A 7,470-nucleotide genomic window follows, 5' to 3' on the forward strand; every position below is an offset into this window, starting at 1 on the left:
CCCACTCAAATGTAAAAGAATTTGACCAATTAAGAGAAAATGGATTGCTTCTCTTCCCTGTTGTACTGAACAGCAAACAGTATTCTCTCAGGCATTAATTATTTTTTGTTAGCAAAATTCTGATTTTTAGTCATCTGTCCACTTGCTGTCTTACTGCTTTTATTGCTAACTGTATATTACATGGTTAGCATTTTAAATTGTAAACGGTCTCTCCTGGGATGTCAGTATACAGGCATCCCCCTGTTTTGGATGGCTGATTTTAGGATATTCTGCTATTTTGACAGATCTAAATTATAGCCCTACACCACACTTTTGAAACCGGATCTTCTCTTTCAACCACTGCTGTTTGTTTTTCTCTCAGTTGACTCAGCACACTGGTTTGTTTTTTGTCAGTCTACTCCGCTGGCTATTTTTTTCTCTCTCAGTCCACTTGACACCACTTTTTAACCAGTTCCACTTTTTGGCAGTCCTCTGATCTCTAACTAGTCAGATAAGCAGGAGGCTCCTGTACAAACAGGGCTGGGGAGTAGTGGTGATTTTGGGGTTACTCCTTTTCCTACTCTGGAGTAAGATATTTTTTTCTTAATTTACTCCTACTCCTGTAAAAACCTCTTGCTCCTTTATCCCTTACTCCTACTCCCCAGCCCTGGGGAAAAGCCCCGGTTGCTTTGCAAGGCTGGCATGTGTGTCTGTGTGTAAGTGTCTTTGCCTCCCAGTCTCTTCCCCAGTGCAATATAATAAAATTGTTTGTTGGTGTTTGCATGTACAAAGCAGTGTAACCTGGGCTAAGACCCTCCCTGCCAGGTATGCAGTTCAGGAGCAGGTTAGGGCAAGTGGGCGAGGGAGGAGGAGTGGCTTTGGTCTGCAAGAATACTATCACTTTGACCAGGAGACCTGTCCGGAAGACAATTACATTGAGTGTGTTTATCAGATCCTGAAGGCTAGGGACAGTCTAGGGATTCTGTTGGTTTACCGTCCACCCTGTAATCTAACAGACTACCTGGCCAAGCTGACACAGCTAGTCTCAGAGCTGGTGCTGGAGTCCCCCAGACTTCTTGTCTTGGGGGACCTCAAAATAATAATAATAATAATAATAATAATAATAATAATACATTTTATTTATATTTCCCGCGTCTCCCGGCGGCTCAAAGCGGGATTACAGTTAAAATATGTAAAGCAACAGTACAATGCACGGTAGCTAAGGATAGAAATACAATTACAATTAGTTCTAGCGACAATTCTTAAAAACAGAGTATAAAAACAATCTTCTATCTAAAACATGCGGTGTGCCAATCCTAATTAACATCTTGAGGTAACTTCTGTTAGCGGAGATATTCTTTATAGGGAGTCAGGAGGGTACGCTAATCAGAAGCGGTAGGTTTTCAACGCCTTCTTAAAGGCATCCAAAGAAGAAATGAGTCGAATCTCTTCCGGAAGATTGTTCCAGTGCGTGGGGGCCATAGCTGTAAATGCTCTTTGGTGAGTAGTTGTTAGTCTCACTTTAGGATGCTCAAGTAGATATTTCCCAGTTTTTCTGAGAGTGTGGGGCGGATTGTGTAGGGAGAGGTGTTCCCTCAAGTAACTTGGGCCCAAGCCATGTAGGGCTTTAAAGGTGATAACCCACACTTAGTATTGGGCCCAGAAGCTAATTGGCAGCCAGTGAAGAGATTTTAATAAAGGTGTTATGTGGTCTGATCTTGAAGTTCCAGCGACCAACCTGGCTGCAGCATTTTGAACTAGCTGAAGCTTCCGAACTTGGTACAAAAGTAGCCCCATGTAGAGCGCATTACAGAAATCTAGACGAGAAGTTACCAGTGCATGTACTACTGTTTCAAGGTCCTTTCGGTCCAGACAGGGACGCAGTTGACGTATCAGCCGAAGCTGGTACCAAGCACTCCTGGCCATCGCATCCACTTGAGATGATAACTGTAAAGATGAGTCCAGGAGTACACCCAAACTGCGGACTTATGTCTTTAAGGGAACTGTGACCCCGTCCAGGACTGGATGACAAATCTCCCTGCCTGGACCTGGGGTACCTATCACGAGTACCTCTGTTTTCTCTGGATTCAGCTTGAGTTTGTTTTCCCTCATCCAGCCCATTACTGACTCCAGGCAAGCATCTAGAGGAGAAATGCCTTCCTTAGTCACTGTATCAGTCGGAGACATGGAGAGGTAGATCTGGGTGTCATCAGCGTACTGATAACACTGTGCTCCATGTTTTTGGATGATCTGTCCCAGCGGCTTCATGTAAATGTTAAACAGCATGGGGGAAAGAATGGCGCCCTGGGGGACACCAGATGTCAGCTCTCTTTTAAGAGCGCAACTGTTCCCCAGCCTCACCATCTGGAACCTTCCCGAGAGATAGGATCGGAGCCACTGGAGCGCAGTGCCCCCAATACCCAACTCTTTCAGGCGTTCCAGAAGGATACCATGGTCGATGGTATCGAAGGCCGCTGAGATGTCCAAGAGCACCAACAGGGTCACACTTCCCCTGTCAATGCCCAGACGAAGATCATTGACTAAGGTGACCATGGCAGTCTCAACTCCGTATCCCGCTCTGAAGCCAGTTTGAAATGGGCCCTCTTGATCACCTTGCCCAGAAATGGTAGTAGGGAGACCAGTCTATAGTTGCTCATCAGCAGGGGATCTAGGGAGGGTTTCTTTAGGAGTGGTTTCACTATTGCCTGTTTTAAGGCAGATGGAAATATGCCCTCCCGAAGAGATGCATTGATTATAAGATGTAGTGAAGTTTTTATTGCATCTCCTCCCTGAACGGTCAACCAAGATGGGCAAGGGTCGAGAGGACACGTCGTCCTCTTTACACAGCCAAGGAGCTTGTCCATGTCATTGATACTTACAAACTCAAAGTGATCCAGGTTAACCCTGTTTACAGAATCACTGGACACCTCTTCTATTGATTCTGAAGAAAAGTCATCATCAAGATCAGCCCTTACCTGAGAGATTTTATTGGCAAAAAAGTCATTAAAAGCATCACAGCAGGCTGTAGTTGGTTCTAGTAAGGGGTTCAGGGTGGCCGGCAGTTGAGTTAATTCCTTAACCACCCTGAACAGCTCTGCTGGACGAGACTCTGCTGATGCCATCCGTGCAGCACAGAATGAATTCTTTGCTGCATCGAATGCCACTCCGTAGGAACGTAACATGTTCTCATGGAGTGTCTTATCAGATATGCGTTGATGTTTCCGCCAGCTGCACTCTAGTCGTTGCACAGCCCGCTTCATCTGGCGAAGATCTTCCGTATACCAGGGTTTTCTATTTGGAGCGGGCTGGAAAGGATGCTCGGGAGCGATAGAGTCTATTGCCCCGGTAAGGTTGTTATTCCAGTTAATGACCAGGGTTTCGACAAAATCGCCATCGTTCCCAAACATAACTCCCTCTAGGGCTTCTTGGAACCTTTTGGGTTCCATTAGCCTTCGAGGGCGGACCATTCTAATAGGTCCTCCACCCCCGAGGGGTTTTTGGATTGTGGCCTTCAGTCCTACCTTGACCAGGTGGAACTGGGCCAACCTATTCACTCCCTCCCAGGCCGAAGGATGACAGTTACAGCGGGAGGAGCCTCTTTCATCAGGCTAGTCCCTGATGGAGCTGGGCCAGCCTATTCACTCCCTCCCAGGCCGAAGGATGACAGTTACGGCGGGAGGAGCCTCTTTTTTCAGGCTAGCCCCTGATGGAGCTGGGCCAGCCTATTCACTCCCTCCCAGGCCGAAGGATGACAGTTACGGCAGGAGGAGCATTTTTCTTCAGGCTAGCCCCTGATGGAGCTGGGCCAGCCTATTCACTCCCTCCCAGGCCGAAGGATGACAGTTACGGCGGGAGGAGCCTCTTTCTTCAGGCTAGTCCCTGATGGAGCTGGGCCAGCCTATTCACTCCCTCCCAGGCCGAAGGATGACAGTTATGGAGGGAGGAGCCTTTATCTTCAGGCTAGCCCCTGATGGAGCTGGGCCAGCCTATTCACTCCCTCCCAGGCCGAAGGATGACAGTTACGGTGGGAGGAGCCTCTTTCTTCAGGCTAGTCCCTGATGGAGCTGGACCAGCCTATTCACTCCCTCCCAGGCCGAAGGATGACAGTTACGGCGGGAGGAGCATCTTTCTTCAGACTAGCCCCTGATGGAGCTGGGCCAGCCTATTCACTCCCTCCCAGGCCGAAGGATGACAGTTACGGCGGGAGGAGCCTCTTTCTTCAGGCTAGTCCCTGATGGAGCTGGGCCAGCCTATTCACTCCCTCCCAGGCCGAAGGATGACAGTTATGGAGGGAGGAGCCTTTATCTTCAGGCTAGCCCCTGATGGAGCTGGGCCAGCCTATTCACTCCCTCCCAGGCAGAAGGATGACAGTTACGGTGGGAGGAGCCTCTTTCTTCAGGCTAGTCCCTGATGGAGCTGGACCAGCCTATTCACTCCCTCCCAGGCCGAAGGATGACAGTTACGGCGGGAGGAGCATCTTTCTTCAGGCTAGCCCCTGATGGAGCTGGGCCAGCCTATTCACTCCCTCCCAGGCCGTAGGATTTTTTTTTCAGACAACTTTTAAAATTTATCCTGACATGCTATAAAGGAATAAATTACACCATTAGATGAATTTGCCAGCAGTAAGAATATCTTTCAGCTGGATTAAGGTGAGAAGGACAGCCTGAGGCAGTAACCAGTAACCCATGTGAACACCAAGCGGCTGCCTAAGAACAAGAGTAAATCTGGTTATATCCACTTCACAAGAACTTGAAAGAAAATTCCTCCATTTCAAACCCTCAATATACCTCAAATTTAAATCTGCAAAGCTACTTCTGCAAATCAGTCTAGCCAGTGTGAGACAATGGCAAGGCTTGTGAGCTGCTATGATGGGTCCAAAAAGATGCTTTTATTTTTATTCAGTCTCTTGTTACAGCATGCTGGGTATCAATGCAACAGATTATAAAAATGCAAGAGTGCCCCTCCCCATCAAGTGACTCCATATCATCTTGACGACTCTGTTCAATGCCAAGGTGTGCATTAATGCTGGCATATCTTGCAGTTCCAGTAAGTCTTCTCTATATGGTATATGTTGTCTTGTCCTGTTGTCCCGGTATTTTTTGGCCAACCCAAAGTCAATAAGGAATAACTTATTACAGTGACACCTGATACCCATTAGGAAGTTATCTGGTTTAATGTCTCTGTGTATAAAATTCTTTGTATGCACATATTCAATTCTACTGATCATCTGGTCTGCTAACATAAGTACTGTTTTCATTGTGAACCTGTGAGAACAGAAGTTGAAGAGATCTTCAAGGCTGAGTCCAAGAAGGTCCATGACTAGAACATTGTAATCTTTCTCTTGCCCATACCACCGTATGTGGGGGATGCCAACTCCCCCCGGAGGATCTTGTACAGTTTGCTTTCACATAGCAGCTGAGGATGCCTGGCCTTCTGTGACTCTTATTTCACAGCCACTTCCTCCCCGTTGATGATATTGATAGCCAGGTAAATATCCCCGAAGGAGCCAGAGCCGATCTTCCGCACCAGTTTGTACTTGCCCCTGACGATGAACTCGGCCTTGGAGCCGCTGCTGCTCTCCATGGCGGACGGAGGGAGGGAGGGAAGGGACGGGGCGGGGGAGGGAAAGGAAGGGAGGGAGGGATATTTACGCGTCTAGATCCCGCCGACGAAGCCTTGACAGAAAGAGAAGAAGGGGGGAAATGGCGGAAATGGGGTCCCTATATGTATGTGTGTGTGTGTGTGTGTGTGTGTGTGTGTGTGTGTATAAAATGCAGGCGTCCCAGGGGCTTCCCCGGCTGCCGGGCCGCTCTCCGCCCTTCCAAGAAGGCAGCCCTCGAGGATGGGGAGGGAGGGAGAAGCCTAAGTGGGTCCTTGGCCGCTGCCAAGGGGCGCTTCACTCAGCGGCCGCCACCATCTTGTCTCTCTCTCCCTCAACCTCAACATCCCCTTCGAGGCTGGCTCATCAGATCTTGCAGGGGCAGCTCGGGAGTTCATGACTTCCATGACAGCCATGGGCCTGTCCCAATTAGTCTCGGGTCCAACACATTGTGCAGGTTACACGCTCAATGTGGTCTTCTGTACAGAACAGGAAAGCCCATGGGCAGAGGTTATCAACACCACTGCCCTGTCATGGATGGACCATTTTCTGGTCAAGGAAGGCCTAAAAGCCACTACCCAGACCCCCCTCAGGGGTGTAGGATCCATTAAACTGATCCGCCCTCGAAGGCTGATGGAACCAAAAAGGTTCCAGGAAGCCCTAGAGGGTTTTATGGTTGGAAATGACGGCGATTCTGGTTGATACCTGGAATAAAGACTAACCAGGGCAATAGACAGCATCGCTCCTGAGATCTTCGGAAAATGAAGCGAGCTGTGCGATGAGTAGAGCGCTGTTGGCAGAAATACCAAAGCTTATCTGACAAGATGCTCCTAGGAAGCCTTTTAGTTTTCTACAGACCGGCAATCAATGCAGCAAAGAACTTCAGGGGCACGGTGTTATCAATATGCCGATGACACCCAAATTCACTTCTCTATGTCTCCGACTGCTGCAGTGACTAAGGATGGCATCTCTCCTCTGAATGCCTGCCTTGAGTCTGTAAGGGGCTGGATGAGGGAAAACAAACTCAAGCTGAATCTAGAGAAAATGGAGGTGCTCGTGATAGGTGCCCCTGGTCCGGGGAGGGAGATCTGCCAACCCATCCTTGACGGGGTCACACTTCCCTTGAAGAATGAAGTTCGCAGTTTGAGAGTGTTCCTGGACTTGTCTCTACAGTTGACATCTCAGGTGGAGGCAATAGCCAGGAGTGCATGGTGTCAGCTTTGGCTGATACACCAACTGCATCCCTACCTAGCTCAGGGGGACCTTGAAACACACTGGTAACTTCTTGCTTAGATTTCTGTAATGCGCTCTACATGGGGCTTTGTACCAAGTTTGGAAGCTCCAACTGATTCAGAATGCTGCAGCCAGACTGAACACCAGGACACAGAGATCAGAGCACATTACACCGCTGTTGAAATCTCTACATTGGCTGCCGATTAGCTTCTGAGCGCAATACAAAGTGTTGGTTATTACCTATAAAGCCCTACATGGCCTGGGCCCGAGTTACTTAAGGGAACGCCTCTCCCTACATAATCCGCCCCACACTCTCAGAACATCTGGCACAAAAATATTGGAACACCCCAAAACCAGGTTGAAAACTACCTCTTGTAGAACATTTTCTGCAATGGCCCCTAGACTTTGGAACAATTTACCGGAAGAGGTCCGTCTTATCACTTCCTTGGAAGCCTTCAAAAAGGCACTGAAGATGGATCTCTTCCGGCGGGCGTATCCAACTGATCTCCTCTAATCTGATTTGTACATCTGAATATATGACTTGATCCTTATGACTGAGCAACACTGTAACAACGTTCTCCTTTCCCTTTTAGTTTTATTTCTTTGATTGATGTTTTTGAATTATGTAGGTATTTTATGTTTTTACTGCTGTAATCCCG

The 7,470-nt window shown here is 48.3% G+C and overlaps 1 pseudogene; it reads right to left on the minus strand.

Moving 5' to 3' along the window:
• Window positions 1–4,877: 4,877 nt before the first annotated feature.
• LOC149289966 (casein kinase I pseudogene) lies at window positions 4,878–5,562 on the minus strand (annotated as a pseudogene).
• Window positions 5,563–7,470: the final 1,908 nt, after the last annotated feature.

The sequence above is a fragment of the Sceloporus occidentalis genome, unplaced genomic scaffold (genome assembly GCF_023333645.1).
Source record: "Sceloporus occidentalis isolate IW3139 unplaced genomic scaffold, rSceOcc1.0.p SCAF_41, whole genome shotgun sequence".
Taxonomy (NCBI): domain Eukaryota; kingdom Metazoa; phylum Chordata; class Lepidosauria; order Squamata; family Phrynosomatidae; genus Sceloporus; species Sceloporus occidentalis.